This window comes from Abramis brama (assembly GCF_963993115.1).
Source record: "Abramis brama genome assembly, chromosome: 18".
Classification (NCBI taxonomy): Eukaryota; Metazoa; Chordata; class Actinopteri; order Cypriniformes; family Leuciscidae; genus Abramis; species Abramis brama.
In genome coordinates this window covers 26,346,878-26,365,502 of record NC_139980.1, presented here as the reverse complement: position 1 = coordinate 26,365,502, position 18,625 = coordinate 26,346,878, and the positions used below count along the sequence as shown (strand labels likewise).

General features: G+C 42.1%; 1 protein-coding gene across 3 annotated transcripts in view; it reads left to right on the top strand.

The window, feature by feature from the left end:
* Nucleotides 1–18,625, top strand: part of hivep2a (HIVEP zinc finger 2a) — a 75,535-nt gene that overhangs the window by 41,906 nt on the left and 15,004 nt on the right. For all 3 annotated transcript variants that reach the window (XM_084091016.1, XM_084091015.1, XM_084091017.1), the window contains one exon: nt 10,286–10,438. The gene's annotated coding sequence lies outside the window, so the exon portion shown is untranslated. The remainder of the gene's footprint in view (nt 1–10,285; nt 10,439–18,625) is intronic.

Sequence of the window (18,625 nt, the reverse complement as noted above, 5' to 3'; positions counted from 1 at the left end):
ATCTTGGGATTTTGGAGGCTCATTCCTCTTTTCGTCTTTTTTTGCACTGAATTGTATTTGCTCCACAGTTACCTCAGATCTCTGAGGACGAAAGTGCTTCATTGTCTGGATCTGATCCTTTAAGACAAGGCTTTCCCCTTGAGAGCCAACTTATGACAACAACTGAACTTTCCTCTCGTCAACAGTTACACTTTCCTGCACGCAGAGAACTTAAAAAAGGGTTTTGTGTCCGTCAGGTGATGTGAATGTTCAGGTTGTTTGAGAGTGGCAGACGTGTTTTTAAGACCGAAATCAGAGGGGAAATTGCCTGTTGAAATAGCAATGGCCAGTCAGACTGGAGCACTTGATTTGTGTCTAGACATGGATGTTGTTTTCACTTTGACAGGTGCTGATAGACAATACTTTGCTTTTAGAATGACTCACACACTCAATGTTGTTTTGAAAGTTATTAAAAAATGTTTAAAAGTAAATGTAATCATATGAGGCACATAGGCATGTTGTGATATTTAGGGGTTGAAAATTGTAGAAAAAGGGCAAAAAGGAATTACATTTTTTTACCTGAGTTGTGAATTAGAGTTTGTAGTCTGAATTATTCATTTCTATCTATCTATCTATCTATCTATCTATCTATCTATCTATCTATCTATCTATCTATCTATCTGTGACTCAGCTGAATGCGGCCATGGTACAAACATGATACGGAACAAGCTGAGTGGGAAACATGGGCACATGGAAAGGCTCAGCTGCATGTCAATGGAACTGGAAAAACAATTATCTTAATTTCGTATTGAGGGGATTCGTCCCAGTGCTAGGAGAGGCTGAGAAATTGTGAATGAGCGGTTCCATCCCCACTCTGCTGCCTTTGTAATGTAGTTGTGTCTTTCAGAAATGGAAATTCATGGTCAGATTACACTACGGACCTGTCTCTGGAAATGAACATGCCCAGGGAGAGGACTTGTCACGTTATGACAGATGTGGAAAACGGAAGAGCGCTGCTTGATTTTCCACTTTCCAAGAAGCTCAGAAAAATAATTTTTCGAAGAGTCTCACGACAAGGGAAAGAAAAAAACAATAATGCCATCAAAAAGTGCTTCACGCTTGTTTGCACAAATATGTGTGTTAGCGTGCTAGTGCTTATCTTTTCCATGGGTAATATTTGGTATGGGGAAATCTGGCCTGTTTCTGGCCTCTATTTCTTTTTCCTCCAGTGGTACCCAGAGTTTCCAAGCCTGGAACTGTTAATAAGTGTTTGTTCTCCGCTCAAGTGTGTGTGGCAGACCCCAATTCCATGGCCGGAAAACCTGGGGCCTGCCCCTCTAGTCTGAGCAAACTTAAAAACAAAAACAATAAAACAATTCTTTACCATTCTTTACCTCACTTCCTTTGTCTCCTCACTCAAAGAGAGCTAGAGATTTGCATGTGGGCGGATGTGTACGTGTGTGTGTGAGCGAGTCAGTCAGTCGCCTGCACTGTTGTGGTGTTGTAGCTACAGTCTTGTGGGAGTTGAGTTCACACCTTTACATTACCACTTCCTCCAACGTCACTGACACAGTTCCGGCCTCAACAGTAGTAGTCGCTGTGTGGATCTGAGCGTTGCAACCTGGGATGCCACCCATGATTTGAAATGCACTGACTTTCTGTGATTGTAATTTTAGTGCTAAAATCTTCTCCGTTACCATGAAACCTTCAGTATCATCTTGAACATCAATGCATAACTGGACAGAAAGTATTATTAAATGCATCAAAATCACAGGTCACACTTGTTCATTCTATTAATATAATATCTCCTGTTTCTCTCTGATTTTAGCAGCTCCTCAGAGGTCCAAAGCCACTTGAGAAATGTCGGAAAAATCTGTCCCCACTGAGCACACACTTGAGGCCCTTTCAAGGGATAGAGACAGGCAGATTTAGATAAGAAGACAGAATTAATATATTGTTATCTGACTCTTCTTATATCTTGCAATCTGACTTTTTTTCTTATTTAAATTTTATTTCATAATTGCCTGTTTTATTTTTTACTCTGAGGTGAAAATAGGCTTCCATAGATGCCCATTTTTGAGGAATTGAAAACATTGTTGCAGCCACTCTGTCAAAAGATGTTGAATAATAATTATTTTAGCCACCTCTTGCATGCTGAAAAGGACTGGATGGAATGGTTGCAATTATAGCTGTACAATTAAAATAATTTTCCGGCGACAGTCTGTATAAATTTATTCCATTTACAGGAATAAACAACCAAAAAGAGTGAAAATTCATCTTGCATTGGCCAGTCGATGTGTTAAAGGCACAAAGCCAGGGGTAAAGAGCAGCCGTGTACAGGAAATGGAGATGCTGTTATTTGACTGAAGATGCCATAATTATGATGCCACAGTGGCTTCCTCTCCTTCCTCACCCAGCTGTGACAGTTCCACCCTCAGCACTTGAGCCAGACACCAAAGACGCTTTGTCTCTCTGTCAGATTCCTGGAAGTAAAGGCTTTAATCGCATTACACAAATAGGCCCAATTTGTGAAAAAGGCCTTACTCTGATAAAGATCTTAGCATCAAGAATTGTTTGCGGTTGGTGTCGGTAGAGCGAGACTCTGACAGTGTTCCTTTGGTGGGAAATGGAAATACGGCGATTCCTGGGAAAGTTGGCACCTGAACAACGTGATGAGGTGTGACTCTGGCTCTGTTATTGTGTGTGTGGGACACGAGCTACTTTACAAGCTCTTCCCACAAGCACAGCATAAAGACAGGGTCCTGTTTTTGGAAACACAACCATGTCCTTAGGACTCAAGTTGCTTAAAAAGCTCTCCCTCCCTCTCTGTTTCCGCTGGATTATGTGGCCTTGACTGCCGGGCTTGACTGTAGTGGGCCACTTCAGTCCTGCACTTCAATATTAATGCACCAGGAGGCTTGCGGAGGGGGCTGTTATTATCTCCCGTGCATGTCTGTCTCCAGCAGAGTGACAGTTAAAGGGACAGGCGCCACAGAGCAAACAGGCTCGTTTTCTCTATGATGTGGGCCAGCCAGCAGAGCCCAGAGAAACACTGTGGGGTGACTGATTGATTTTCTTGGCCCCCAGGATTGTCCCCCGTGGCCTGTATTCACTCTTAATTATAGGAGTGGTTGGAGGGCAGGCCACTCTCTTTCCAGTTATAATATTATTCTATCGGGTCTTGGGGGAGAGCCGCAAAATGTCAAACTTTCTCAGCTCCGTTAATGGCTTTGTGATGCACTCTGATCATGGGTAAAATCCTCCTGTGTAGTTGGAAATGGAGCACGGTCGAGGTTGAATCAGCATATTGCACTGTCTGCTTCACTTTTGCTGTGTGTGAGTGACTCGTTTATGTGTTAACCACCATAGGCTCTTCTCAGGAAACTCTTTGTCTTGACGAAGGACTTTCAGTAGTGGCACAGCCTCCTTGACGCTGGTGTTGGTTTAAAAACAGCTCAATGCAGACACAGCAGAGTGGATATCAAAGGCCACAGAATGGTATGACCACGGCACTGTTATCCCTGCAGTGGTGAATCAGCACTTCACCCCGTCGAAACAGCTTTCCTCTGTGTTTGTGGTATAGCAATGCTAGATCCACTTTTCAGAAAGACAACAGGAAGTTTAATATACTCTTTGTGTTCCCTAAAGTGCTGTTAAGTAGGCCCACAACTCTTTCTTACTTTTAACAGCTGTGATACTCCTTTTCCTGGAAGTGTCTCTTGCTAAAAGTGTGATCATGAGTGATGAGTGCCAGAAGAACTCTTGCATTAGTTCCTGGACTAGGAACTAGTGTCACCTTTGACCTATTTGTGTCACTGAGGTTTGTTCATTGGGGTTATGGAAAAGTCTTATGAGCAACTCCCCTTGAGTGTGAAACTCGTTGACTTCCTGTTAGACTATCTATCTATCTATCTATCTATCTATCTATCTATCTATCTATCTATCTATCTATCTATCTATCTATCTATCTATCTATCTATCTATCTATCTATCTATCTGTCATCTTCATTTTATTTAAGATAAAAGGGGACAAATTATGAATGAAACGTACTTAATAACAACCGTTTCTATATTGATGTAGAGTTTGACTAATGAATAGTTTGTGACCAATGATAAACGAAAACCAATGATATTCTACTTCCTTACATTCAAAGTTGACTTGCAATCCTGCATACTGTTTGCTGCCTAATTCAAATTAAATTGAAATTTACTAATTTAATTGAAATTTAAAATGCATTCAAAATTCAATTCTGAATTGTGCATAAACCTTTGTGTTTAATTATTATTATTTTTTACACATACTGAGACACTGATTTCACTCTTGTTGCTTTTTTCTTTTTTTCTTTTTCTAGATATATTCTGGATATAGTTAGGTTAAAATAGAAGTTCAAAACCTGTTCTGTCAGTGACTGATTCTTTTTAGAAATACGTGCTTTGGAGACACAAAACTCGTCTATAAAGCTGTATTGAAATGTTTCTGGACACCCTCATTGACTGTGAGTTCATGCTGATGTATAGAAGGAAATATTATATACTCATTCTTCACTGAGTTGTGTATTGCAGGTTTCAGGAAATTTCATCATAAATCAAGACCGAAAGTCAGAGTTAGGTTTGCGGGGATGGAAGGAGTGGCGCCGTGTTACGAGACTGCTGCACAGGAAGTGCTGTTTACCCCCCTAGGAGAAAGCAATGGGTTATTGGTTAGAGGATACTGGTGAAAGCAGCTTGTTTGTCACTACAGGTCTATCAAAGACCATTACAGGAAGACCCTCTTCCTGCTGCAATACCTAATATCCAAAAAGAAAAATGCCCTGCATCACCTCAAATAATTTAGCAAGGGATTGTGCAGTATTTATTCTCCCATTACTCTCTAGCCAGCCATCTTGAATGATGTATTTTCAGTGAAAACAACAAAATGAAAGTTTTTTTTATTTTGACTGGTGCCAATGCTGATTGGGTGTTAATAGCCATTGCTGCCTCAAGTCTCCTGACACCTCAACCTTGAGTTGGTATGTTTATATATGGTGGGCTTCTATAAAAAAAGAAGTGCATGACTCTCGCAGGGTAATGGCACTGTGCGGTTGTGCTGCCCAAGCCCATCAATTACACAGCCGTAAAGCTCTCATTTCAGGCCCAAATAGCTGCCATTGCTGTGTCAAAGTCCCCACCAAACTGCCCTCCCCCTCAGCTGAAGTAAATTGGTGAAAAGGCATGTTAGAGAGAAAATGAGTGGAAACTGGACAGACGGGGCCTGGATGTACATGTATTTTACAGACTGACTCAGACACCAGCTCAGCGCCAGCTTCTTGACTTGTATAACAGTGCGGATTTTGGAACAGATAGAGCGAGCTTGACTCACGGTGCTATCATGGAGAATCTGCTCTTGTTTTTCTTTAGTAGAGAAAGGAGAGAGAAGAACAGAAGGACAAGTGGGCGGACTTGCCTTATACAGCAAAAGGCAGTTGAACCCAGTGACCTTGGTGTGGTCCTCGAGGAGAGGTTCTTCTTCGGCCCTCGGCCAGCGTGGATCCCGGGATGGGGTGTTCTACTAGCGGATTCCTCTAGCTGTTCTGTCGTTGTGCTAGTTACGGTTCAGTGTTACCATCACACCCAATGTAATGTGCTCAGCTTGTGCGATATGTCACACTCTCCCCGTTTCAATCTCAGGGGAGGATTCTCTTGGCAGCGGATGGACTCGCGCTGACGCTGGCACGGCTCCTTCGACACGGCCCCCCTCTTATCCAAAAAGAGTGTGCTGCTTCAGAAAGGGGTAACAGGGATGGTAACCGGTCCACTCATCCACCAATGACGTAAATGTCACTTCCCCCTTTCAGTCTGGGCCTTAGAGTCAGATGAACTGTGAAGGGAAGGGTTGGAGAAGATGACACTGATTAGCTCGCTCTGGGGGCGACTGTTGTGGCATGTGCAGGATGGCCATGGCACTCTGTGATTTAATGCCCATTAAACACTATGTGGCACCAATTTGTTGCAGCCCAAATCCTGTCTCCCAATGCGCTGATTACAGAGCGAAAGCCCAGCTCTTCTACACCTGCTGGATTGAGGAGATGCTCATTGTGTATTTTTGGTCATGTGGCTCCACTGACTCTTTAGATAAACAAGCAATGAAGAGACAGCACTCCCTCTGGAACTTTGCCTAATCAACATTGTGTGATCAGGGCTTTATAGCTCGTCTAAATTGCAACAAACCATGAAACTTAAATATTTTTGTTTCAGCAGTTTTGTTTGACTAGGAAACCTCTCGAGGTATTTGCCTCACGATGTTTCAAAATAGTCGTGAGCAATGAATCAGTTTCTCGCCTTTTAAGACTGGACAACTTGTAAATCATTGAATACCTAACATAATTTTCCACAGGGGCATCTGGCTGGTTTTGTTATATGTGACTTTTATTATCTTGAAATTCTTGCAAGGCATTTCAATTGTTCTTGACATTGGAGTTGTGATATAGTGGTTTCTGTACACAGTTTCTTATATAATATTATATAAAATAAAAATGATCTTTTGTTTAATTGATACTGTTCTGGGTTCACCAAACATACACCATGACACACGTGAAAATAACTCTTCTGTCAGAGTACAGATGTTTGGATGGCCAACCCATTGACCAGAAGTGAACCCTTCCTTAGTCTGCTGTAAATATCAGACATATTAGTTAAAAGCACAGAGAGCCATTCATGCCACTTTTATTTCAGATCTTGATTTTAGCCCATCGTTGGGACTAATTCGAGTACAAGTCAGCCTGTGCCGTCAGGAAATCCACTTAGCCCGATTTCCCGGCTCTTGTGAGGGGTAACATGACACTGGACCCCGGCTGTCAGGGGAACACTCACCGCCCAACAATAAAACAAGTGACTCTGATGTCATGACCGCAACTATGCGCCAAATTCCTCACTGATGCACTCATCTATCAGAGGTGCTCTTTCCATTAGAACGCCCTGTCATGAAGAGACATGGGAAGCAAAGGGTGGAAGGAACCAGAGGGAAAGATCGAAAGGGGGTTCGGTGGGGGATTGTGTGCAGCTGGGGCTGGAGGAGAACAACAGAGCCTACTGATTTGTTTGTTTGCGCTGGGAGACATGTGATGGTTTAACGGGATCCTTTCCTTTTTTCTGCCTTCTTTTTTAAGACTAAGCCAAAGGAGGGAGCTGTCACCTTTGTTGCTTGTGTCATTTGTCATATGTACTTTCCAGTTTCCTTCCATAAATTTTTAAGTCGGCCCATTAAATATAAGGTAATTGCATTGTCTCTATATGGTGCCTGGAGCTACAAGTCCTATTAAAGAGAGACAAAGGCAGTGAGTGTTAAGAGTATTTAATAAAAAGTATGGAATTAATTATGGAGGAGGAGGAGGAGGAGGAGAGCGCAAGATGAGGAGAACTTGCAATGCTGCGAGGGTCACGGGTGGCATTTTAACGTTAGCACCATTTGCTCATGAAGCTGTTAATGCTGTGCATATCGATGATTTGACTGCTGTCGGGCCGATCTATTCTTGGTAGCAACCGTTCCTCCTCACCCTATTATTTGTCCCCAGCTGGGCTTCATTAAACCGACTTCCTCAAGTAAAAAGAGTCTCGGTTTTAGAAAGGATGGCGTCATGGTTTGTTAGACATCCTAGAGAATGCAATATGATACTCAGGCAGAGGGAAAGAGATTTAAAAGAGAATGAATGCAAGAGGAAATGAAAGAGAGTGGTGAGTGCAGTGGAGGTGTCAGGCTGAGGCAGGTGCACCTGACAGAGTGCTCATTGGTTCCCATGGTTGCAGGGCTGGTACGATGAGTGGCGAGTCAGAATGATGACAGCTCCACTAGCCCCAGGGCCCTTTCTCCTCCGTGATACATTTAGCTTCTTAATGCCACCTCAAATGATCTTGCTAACTTTCCTGTATTACTCTGCATGAATTTTTTAGCACCCTGAATAATGTTGTGGAAGTGAGGCAACAGGAAGGCTCGTCGCCCTGACAAATTTTATTTAAAGGATGTGGTCACTGACAACATTAGAGCCGGGTCAATGTAAATAAGGCTAAATGCACTAAGCTACATTCAGCTGCTTGGTTTTTGAGCAGGATATGCTCGATAAACTGCCTGTATAAATCGGTATCTGAAATTCTGTGACTCATGTACTGCAGACCTCTTGAAAGAAGTACATAAATAAAAGACAATTCTGGCATGGTGCCTGTGCATCTTAGCATGCAACACGCATTAAAAATAAAACTAGAATATTTAAATAGAGAACTGTTTAAATGTTTTGATATTACATAAGATGCAACTGAACAAGTAGGACTTCCTCCTGGTTTACCAGGAGTTTGTGTTCTCTCACTGAAGTAAATTAAATGGATTAGGGTAGAAAAAGCTTCATAATAATATATATTTCCTGTGTCAGTTCTGTAATCCTATTCACTTTAAGACAGAGAGGCAGAAAATGGTGTGAGGATGTTGTGAAGGGGGTTGGAAACTCATTTATGGCATGACATTATATGGCGCTTTTTCCTCTGAAATCGTTTTGCAGAAATTACTCAGACCATTGAAATAGAAAATATGCATTCACTTGTCACTCTTTACATTTTAATTCACACGCTGTGGAGTAGCACAGAGCATAGTGTATGAGAGCTTTGACAAAATGTGCCACATGTCCTCAAGTACTTTCAAATGATAATTTCCAGGGAAAAAAGTGGAGGCATATAATTACAGGCAGTTATTTATACCCTGTACATCTCCAATTCATCGCCTGTTCATTTAGCTAAAAGCCCTATGTTGGATCTCTATTTTGGATGCTTTTTTTAAGCACTCATCATTGCCCCATCACAGCACATCTCCGTGGCAAGAATAATTTCTTCTTGCGAGTTCACCCACAACAGGTCGTTGTGGGTGAGCTCCTTGGTAAAGTGTTTTGAGCAAGTAATCAAAAGCATCATAAGCCTACACACTGTAGATCGTAGAAACCATTGGCACCAGTGGTCTCTAAGATCTACGGATAAGTTTGCTTTTGGGAAGAGCAGACCAGAAATTTGAGCTACTTGCTCAAAACCCTTTACCAAGGAGCTCCTTCACTTGATGTGTATATGTAGAGACAAATCTCTGCTTTTTGAAAGAATTTTGAAGGAATTGTCATTCCTACTATTTGGATAATTTATAGAGTTTAGTTTAGTTTAGTAATTTAGTAGAGTTTAGACAATTTGAGTCAAAAATGACAATAAAAACATTTTAAATTGTGTTCATCCAGCACAGTTCAGTAAATGCATCAGTTCCTGCTCTTATTAATATACTTTGGGGCCTGCTGTGGGTTTACGGGCACCAAAGTCCTAGAAAGCTATTTCATTAACCAACATATACTTCACTTTATGCATACTCTTTAAGGTTGATTATTTGTACCTTTTAAGAAACATATTTTGTTATGAAGACATACTAAACCTTCCTTATACTGGCATCAAAAGATTTTGAAAGTCTGAGGACTTGATTTGGTGTGCAGTGCGACATATGTGAGTCCTAGAGAAAAGGGGTTTTTTTTCTGTGTTTTTGCGGGTGAGAGGAAGTGTTGCCTGTGTTTACCCTGGGTGAGCTCCACTGCAGATTGTGATGCAACCTCACAGAAATGTCTTGTTTTTCTGGGTTAGCTGAGCTTGTCTTAGTGCAGCAGAGCAGCATAATGGTGTTTGTAATATCTCCAGCCCTGGGGCACATTTTAGATTGCGGGACTGAAGAGCACAGCTTGGCTGCATTCACTCCAAGACAGGGAGCATAAAAACACGGTGAAGCATGCTTCTCTAGATGGGCTTTTGGAGAGCAGGCCTCAAAAGCACTACAAAGGCCAAGCAAATTGTTTAACTAAAAAATAAAACTATAAGGCCTTTGTCAGGGAGGCTTTTTCTGTTGTCTTTTTTCTCATCATAGAATAAAGGATGTGCAATGTATGCTAATTTTACTGTTGTTTTAAGAGAAAGGCAGAGTAAAAAATTGTGCAGAGTAATGTGCAAAATACACTGTACCACCATTCAGATGTCAAAGGAAATGCTAAACATTTTGAATTTGTACCACCATGTCTAATAATACTTTGCCTATATTATCCCACAGACAAGCTCTTTGTTCCAATATGGTTTGTGCATAAACACATCAGAGGATTCATATTAATAGAGCAGGATTGCTCCAAGGGGAGTGGAAATATTGTTCTAGCAGATGCTCGGTTCCAGTATATTTATTCAATATGAAGAGCCTTCAGCTACTCTGATAGTGTCTATATGGTCTCATATCACACATTATCATTAAACTTGTTTTGTTTCATTGTCTCTACAGTGGTCTGCATAATCTCAGCACCCTGGCCAGGGGATCTTACTTGTCACCCCACTGCCCAGCCTTCGACTGCCTAACCGAACTACCACAGAGGAAGCAGCGCAAGGCCTTTACCCTGAGAAACAAGCAGATCCCAAACTTACAGAGAACCTTTGGGTGAGTTTACAATGTCACACCACACAAGAGCAAAGACAGCAGGATGCAAAATATCTGGGAGCCCATGAAGGACCCAGGTGTTTAATATGGAAAAAGTGGAAAAGCGAGGTTAGGGAGACACATGTTCTGTGGGCTGTACATCTGGTGGGACCGTGTGCTGAGGTTGCATGCCTCACAGATGCAGTAGGAAGATAAAAGTGCATCGCTGATGATATCTGATTTACTACAGCTAATAAAACTCTTGATTAGCATCTAAGTGGATTCATATAGATGCATCAATATTTAAGAGTGCCTTTATTAAGTTTAAAGATCAAAGGTTATTTTGGTATCAATTCCAGTTTTTAGTCCTCTAAATGTAATGTCTAATGTCCATTTTTGATGGATAGTGTAGGCTAGAATACGCTACATGACTACATGAATTCTGAACAGATTTTAAAACACTTGCAGACTTGGTTAATGGTTACAGAGAAAAACTAAACATTATACACTTAGCGACTGAGAATTTACACACTACGAGACTTTCCAATGATTTTAAGCACAACAAACTCACTCAGAATCATACACCTCATTGCTAGTGTTCAAAAATCGCTCAAAAGTGTTCTAAAATCGCTCAAAATAAAAACGTGTTTGATATCCTCCGACTGAATAGAACCAGTCTGAAGCTAAAATAAATCAGAGTCTGTGCCCATCATACACTACGCCCTTTTCTGTTAAGTCTGTCAACTCTGATTGGCCAAAACCTACAGATTGGCTCTGAGTTTTGGCAACTATCATGTCAAGTCAAGTCAAGTCAAGTTTATTTATATAGCGCTTTTCACAATACAGATTGTATCAAAGCAGCTTCACAGTATTAAATTAAAACAATACATCAATGTTTGTTTCTAGTGGAAAACGTCCACGTTTGGTAATGCTGATCAATAGTATTGTTGATTGATTAATTAAATTAAATATCCCCAAATATCCCCAACTGAGCAAACCAAAGGCAACTGAGCCAGTTGATCATCAACGAGTCCAGACTGTAAAATTCTAGGAATAAGTCGTGCAGTGTATTCCCGCCTTAAGTCCCCTACAACAGAACAAAGATCAGACCGTTGAATCTTTTCCACAGTTCTATGATGTGTTTGTGGACACCAGAAATGCTGGTGCTTCAAAGCCTGAGCCACAAACAGTGACAATTTATTTTCAGTGGTGCTCAGAGTAGTGGCAGCCAGACGTCCCAATCGTGCATGCTCGCCCACCAGTTATTAAGCTTTTAACCTCGGACAGTGAATAGAGTCATTTATTTGTTTTACTCCAAGAGGCCAGGGCACACTTGTGGCAGATGTTTCAACTCTTCCACTCTGGATCACAACCTCCAGATGCTCTCTCTCTTGTTTTGCACCTTCTCTTTATAGAATTTTGGCAGTGGATATACTTATGAGGTATACTGTTCCACTTGCTTTGGCCTAGTCCTGTGCAGCACCTTCTTTTTTGATGTACTTGTGTCCAGTAAGCTGTGGGGAGACCTTCATGTGGCTGAAGGGTCAACGTGTGTTAGTTTACATGATCCAAGCTGTGTCCAAACCCCTTTAAAGGTAGAGCCAAGCTAAGACCTCCTTTGGAGGCAGTCATTTCCCTTTGGGTTTTGTGATTTTAAATGTCAACAACTGGCCACAGCTTTTACATTTATACATGCTTCAGTCTACTTTCTAATGTAGGTAAGAGGAAGTGAAAAAAACAAGGATACATTTCAATGTAGCATAATGTTGTAAGTGGGGAACCAGTAAGAAAGACAATTAATCAGTGCCTACACAGCTGTTTCCTGACATTTCTGCAAAATGTTGTGGAAAATTTAATGAAGGCTAGCTTGTAATAGTTTCAAGCTTACCCGGTGGAAAATATGACAGTCTTTCCATAGACAATTAAGACCAACATAAAGCCCTGTTTTTCACTTTTTTTTGTCCGTCTTTCCTTCCATCGGGCAGTGTTCTGTGTTGAAGCCAAGGCTAAATGGAAACATGTACATTAAAACAGATACAGCTGTGGAGTCTGAAAAACCCTTAGGATTGTCGGCGCTTTGCTAAGCAATCTAAGCAATGGCACCTACAGGAAGATTTAGTTTCAAATCCCCCCCCCCCCCCCCCCCCGACAGTCTGCAAGGCGGCCATGTTTTTAAACACCGCCTCCAGGAATGTGTCATAAATCCATCTAATGACCAAATACATGGTGCTGATGATCTTTTCTCCATTTACTTCCATGACGTTTTCCTGCATTGCACCAGTCCACAAATATGCAGCTCTTGTTTTGGGATCTAGTTATTCATAGAGAATGTTTTCATCTGTGCCGTTTTCAATTATTGAGCTATCCTGTAATTAGGTTGCTTTGTATTAGACTGCTGGTGTGCCTCAGAGTCCTGGGTCAGACCTCTATGCCAGACCGGGGTACATTTTTCCTTCCAGGTCCCCACTTTCTCTACTGGCCAGTCTGGTCACTAATATGATTGGTAACAGTATCTTGTGCTGGGGGATAGTGCTTGGGCTTTCAGAGTGGCACTTAAATTAGACATGACCTCATGTTGAAAGGGACTGGATTAATTCTTTCCTTAATAGCTGTTGTGTTTTCTATCAGCAGGCACTGCCTTTTGACCCGACACCCACAGCAGCACTTCGATTGTGGTATTGTCCCAATGTAGACCTCTTTGGTGACAGAGAAAGAAGATAGAAAGAACCGCTGCTTCACTGTGATAGGTTTATTCAGGGCTTCCCATCAGACCCATTCAAATGGTTGTTGGCTTGTATCAAATAGATATCAGTAGCTTTTTCAATTTCAGGACATACATGGTGGACATAATAACTGGGCACTTTCTTAACTGCTGTTACGTGTTCATCAAGATAAATCGCAACATTTCCTAAACTGAGACAGTGCTAATGTCTTATTTAATGACTGATGTCAAGGCCCAGTCAAATTTTAGCGCATAGCAATTTGTTGAGAGAGCAGCCGTCTGGACAGATGATGTTATTTAAATAATCACCATTGATATGATTATAATGACAAGCTAATGGATAATGTGTCCTTTCCGCTGCCGTATCTCAAAACTAATCAGAGCCAGTGAGCGTTTTCTCCCTCTTCTTTATGCCATGATATTGTCCTTATGAAAGAATTGCCCATCATTTCCATGAATGTGAGTCTGTTGATGCTTGATTTTTCCGGTACATTCACTCTCTCACTCTCGCTGAGTCGCTGGCATCACAGCTGCTAGATAATTACACATTCGACCAAATGTCTTGAAGGGTTGTATGCACCTCGTTTCCGGCTGCGCACGGATCACAGCAGCTCTGCCATCCCTCTCGGCCCACACAGGCAAAGAATTGGATGGGCTGAGTTGTGTAACTGAAGCCCCTTTCATAACGCAATTCATCAACACCATAACCCTGCATGGTGTTCATGCCTTCTCCACCCACACAGGAACAGTCACCCACTCTCCTCACCCCGTCTCGAGATGGCTGTAGATGCTTCCCACGCATGCTTTCTCTCTCCAGTGCACACATAAATGTTCAGGCTCTCCTGTAAATAGTTTTAAAAATACTTCCCCTGTGCTTTAATGGCTTTTTCCTCTGCTCCATATAGCTCTCAAAGACTGGTTTATCTGTCTGAATTTAATATTGTTATCATGTTAATTAGGGGTGTCGCAATATACCGGTATTGGCATTAACCGTAATATTTAAAACGAATAGTACACATACTGTAGTATTATATATACAATCCAGCACCAGTATCGACATCCTAACGTACAGTAGGTGGCGGTATTGCAACTTAACGCTGGTTGCCACTTGTCGTAAAACACAAGCAGACACAGCGCGTAGCTGCTACTACTACTGTGTAAAAGCATGTAGTCGGATATGACAGGATATGCAACGCTATACTCGCACTCCAATAAAGTTAGAATGCCACTAATGCCAGTGTGGAATTTTTTTGGACTCCTCAAAAATGACCTGTTAATCACCCCAGTCAGCAGGTCTTGCTGATCAACAAAGGGTTACCCCCCTACTACCAACCTGTTCACCCACCTCCGCTATCTTGCAGATTTAGCCACTGTACATAGAGTAAGTTGCAATTATTTTGCTAGTCCTGAAATGCAAAATGTTGCATTAACCTGTTAACTGCTGATGCCTTTCTGTGTTTTTATTAAATTTACATCCCTCAGGGCTTTTAGTCCAAAAGTGTGCTGATTTGGATAAAAACTTATGGCTTATTCGTGGCTTTACTTCAAATATCTTTAGAGAGCAGTATTTTTTTTAATCTATTTTTACCCAAAACAGGCAATATGGTTAAATAATGTTTAACCATAATAATTAAAATATGATTAAACTCTCACATGTAAGGTCTGTTTCATTCATAATCGACGCCGGATGGCATAATCATGCAATAAATCCACAAGTGAGACTCATAGCAGTAATAAAACTTCCAGGAAAACCCTAATATGGACAAAGACACTTAGATATAGCAGGCTGTAGCTGAATAAAATGCACAGTGCACACTGATTAAACATGAATCAGAATCAGAAAGAGCTTTATTGCCAAGTGTGCTTGCACCCACAAGGAATTTTTCTTGGTACTGAAGCTTCCAGTGCACATATACAAATACAAATACAACAAGAAACATAGTAATACAAATTCTAAGAATAAAATGTCACAGTTGGGTTTAGTCCGAATAAACATTACAGATTATGAACATATTTACAGTATTTTGAGTAGTATGAATAATATAGATATAAATATCACCTGAGTTAGAGAATATTGCACTAGACAGTGGAAGTATTGCACTTACAGGCATATGCCTTGGGGGGCATGTTAAGTGTTCAGAAAGGAAATGGCCTGTGGAAAGAAACTGTTCCTGTGCCTGGATGTTCTTGTGGCCAGTTATCTGTGTCGCCGTCCTGACGGTAACAGTTCAAACGGTCCTCTCAGTCCTGAGAGATGGTAGAGCCCAGGAACCTGAATGACTCCACTGCTTTCACAGTGCTGTTCATGATGGTGAGAGGGGGGAGTGCTGGGGATTTTCTCCTGAAGTCCACGATCATCTCCACTGTTTTGAGCGTGTTCAGCTCAAGGTTGTTATAGCTGCACCAGACAGCCAGCTGTTCAACTCCCAGTCTGTAAGCAGACTCGTCACCATTTTGGATGAGACCGATGACAGTGGTGTCGTCTGCAAATTTCAGGAGCTTGACAGAGGGGTCTTTAGAAGTGCAGTCATTAGTGTACATGGAGAAGAGCAGTGGGGAGAGAACGCACCCTTGGGGGGCGCCAGTGCTGATGGTGAGGGTCCTGGATGTGAGTTTCCCCAGTCTCACTAGCTGCTGCCGGTCCGTCAGGAAGCTGGAGATCCACTGACAGATGGAGGATGGCATGGAGAGCTGAGTCAGTTTGGCTGTGAGAAGATCAGGGATGATGGTATTGAAGGCTGAACTGAAGTCCACAAATAAGATCCGTGCATAAGTCCCAGGTCTGTCAAGATGTTGCAGGATATAGTGCAGTCCTATGTTGACTGCATCATCCACAGACCTGTTTTCTCTGTAAGCAAACTGAAAGGGATCCAGCAGGGGTCCAGTGATGTCCTTCAGATAGGCCAACACCAGTCTTTCAAACGACTTCATGACCACAGATGTGAGAGCGACAGGTCTGTAGTCATTAAGTCCAGTGATTTTAGTTTTTTTGGGAACCGGAATGATAGTGGAGCGTTTGAAGCAGCAGGGAACTTCACACTGCTCCAATGATCTGTTGAAGATCTGCGTGAAGACTGGGGCCAGTTGGTCAGCGCAGGCTTTTAGACAAGCAGATGAGATGCCGTCTGGGCCTGAAGCTTTCCTAGTCTTCTGTTTTTTGAAGACTCGGCTCACGTCCTCCACACAGACCTTAAAGTCCGCGTGAACCGGAAGTTGCAAACGTCTTTTCTCCAGTGCTGTGACGTATTTCCCAGTGAAAAGGAATATTGAACAGAGGGCAGGGTTTTACACTAGCGCTCCTCCTCTCCATCTCTCGCTCATTACAGACTAACGATTTGAGGGGAGTGGTTAAGCGTTTCCCAAACCAATTCTTCAAACCTACGTCATCAGAGAAGGGACGCCATTCCAGACGGAAGTAACTTTTCAGACTTTGATTAAAGATTACGACGGCAAACAATTTTTTTCTGTGTTTTAACTTGCACAGATTAATTGTTCACCATAAGACTAGTAATATGCGCTAACAAAGTAAATAGGGTCAATTTTGATTTCAGTTGGACTTTAAGCTCAGGTTGGATGGCAGAAGGGGGGAGGAGAGGGGTAGCAGGAGGTGATGGTGGATGTGTGAAGTGCACATCAGAGCGGGTGTGAGGTGTGAGTCTGGGCTTCTCAAACCTGCAATAGAATGCATTGAGAGTGTTAGCCAGTTGTTGATTCTCCACAGATGGGGGGGGTGGTGATTTGTAGTTGGTGATGTTCCTCAGGCCTCTCCAGACTGATGCCGGGTCGTTGGCTGAAAACTGGTTTTTCAGCTTTTCAGAGTAGCTTCTTTTAGCAACTCTGATCTCCTTTGTCAGTCTGTTTCTGGCCCTGGCCCAAAAATGATTAAAAGAGAGTCTGGGTACCTTTGTTCCATTTCAGCTATATGTTCAGCCAGCTGTTGTAGCGCCGCGCTCACACACGCGTCTGGATTAATGTAAACATTCGCGAGAATGAATGAGGAAAACTCCAGCGGCGAGTAAAAAGGTTTACAGTTTATGAAATGCGCCTCTAAATTCGGAGAGCACATCTTCTTCAGTGTTGTTACATCTGAACACCAACTTTCGTTAATGTAGAAACACAATCCACCACCTCTCGTTTTCCCCGTTAGTTCCGCGATGCGATCCGCTCGGAACAGCTGGAATCCCGGCAGATGTAGTGCGTTGTCCGGTATGGCTTCACTCAGCCAGGTTTCAGTGAAGCACAGAGCAGCGGAGTTTAAAAAATCCTTGTTAGTGCGGGTGAGGAGAAGTTCGTCCATTTTGTTAGGAAGAGATCGGAGATTCGCAAGATGAATTCTCCGCGCTCGCGGAGTTTAACCTGCGCGCCGCCGCGCTTCCCGCATTTGCGTCTGACCGCGCGTTTGAACGACACCGCTGCCCCTCCAACGAGAATGTCCAGTAAAACGTCTGAGTAATCCAAATCTATAAAAAAGTTGTCTGGTGTGTATTTCCTAATGTCCAGTAGTTCGTCTTTGGTGAAACTGATAGGAAAAGAATGACTAAACGCAGAACAAACCAACAAAAACAACACAATAAGTGGAGAGCTCCACACCGAGGCAGCCATCCGCGGCGCCATCTTGATTCCGGTATGAATTAACACACCATTGCGATATCTATGTTCTTCAAGCCATCTCAGGTATTTGCATAAGGATAATGTGTATTTATAATGTAATGCCAATCGACATTAAAAAAAAGTTCATCAAAAAAGAATTTTTGCCCTATTCTGTGATAAAAAGCCACATCAGTTCACAGAAGTAAGTTATTTCAAACTAGTTGCCATTAAGTGTAATTGTTGCTTTTGTATGTTACGGTGTGAAAAACACACACACAAAAAAACAAAGTAAAGATGAATTTTTGAAAATGTTTTATACATTTTCTATATCGATATCGCAATATATCTTTATCGAATTATTTTGGCCATGATAATCATGTAGTGAAAAATCTGATATTGTGAGAGCCCTTGTCTGAACTGCAAGTACGGCTGTATTTTTATAAACTCCTATCGATCCTTCTATTTCCTACTTTCAGAAGGCTTTGAAGGCATTGTAGCTATTGTTGAGTAGCGAGTTATGGAAGTCCTGTGCCCTTGGAATGTGATTGTGATATTGCCGATGTGTAGAACTCCCCTATGCTGACCATCTGGACATGATTTTAGCAGGCCTGTGTCTCTGCACTGGCCTCTCACCCGGCTGCATGTGGAGTTGGATGAGTCGCCTGCCCAAGATTCAACTTTGGAGTCTTAATGAGGAGTCAGTATGACACTCCAGGGGGCTGACTCACACACATTTGGGTGATACATCCTCTGGTCCTGCTAACACAGACCAAAATCACACCGTAAAAGTTGCTGGATTAGCAAAAGGTGAATCTTGCGGGGAGCTGAGATAAACTGCAAAGACAAAAATTCTGTGCGAGTGAAGGAAAAGGTAATGTGAGGATAGCATTAGTGGG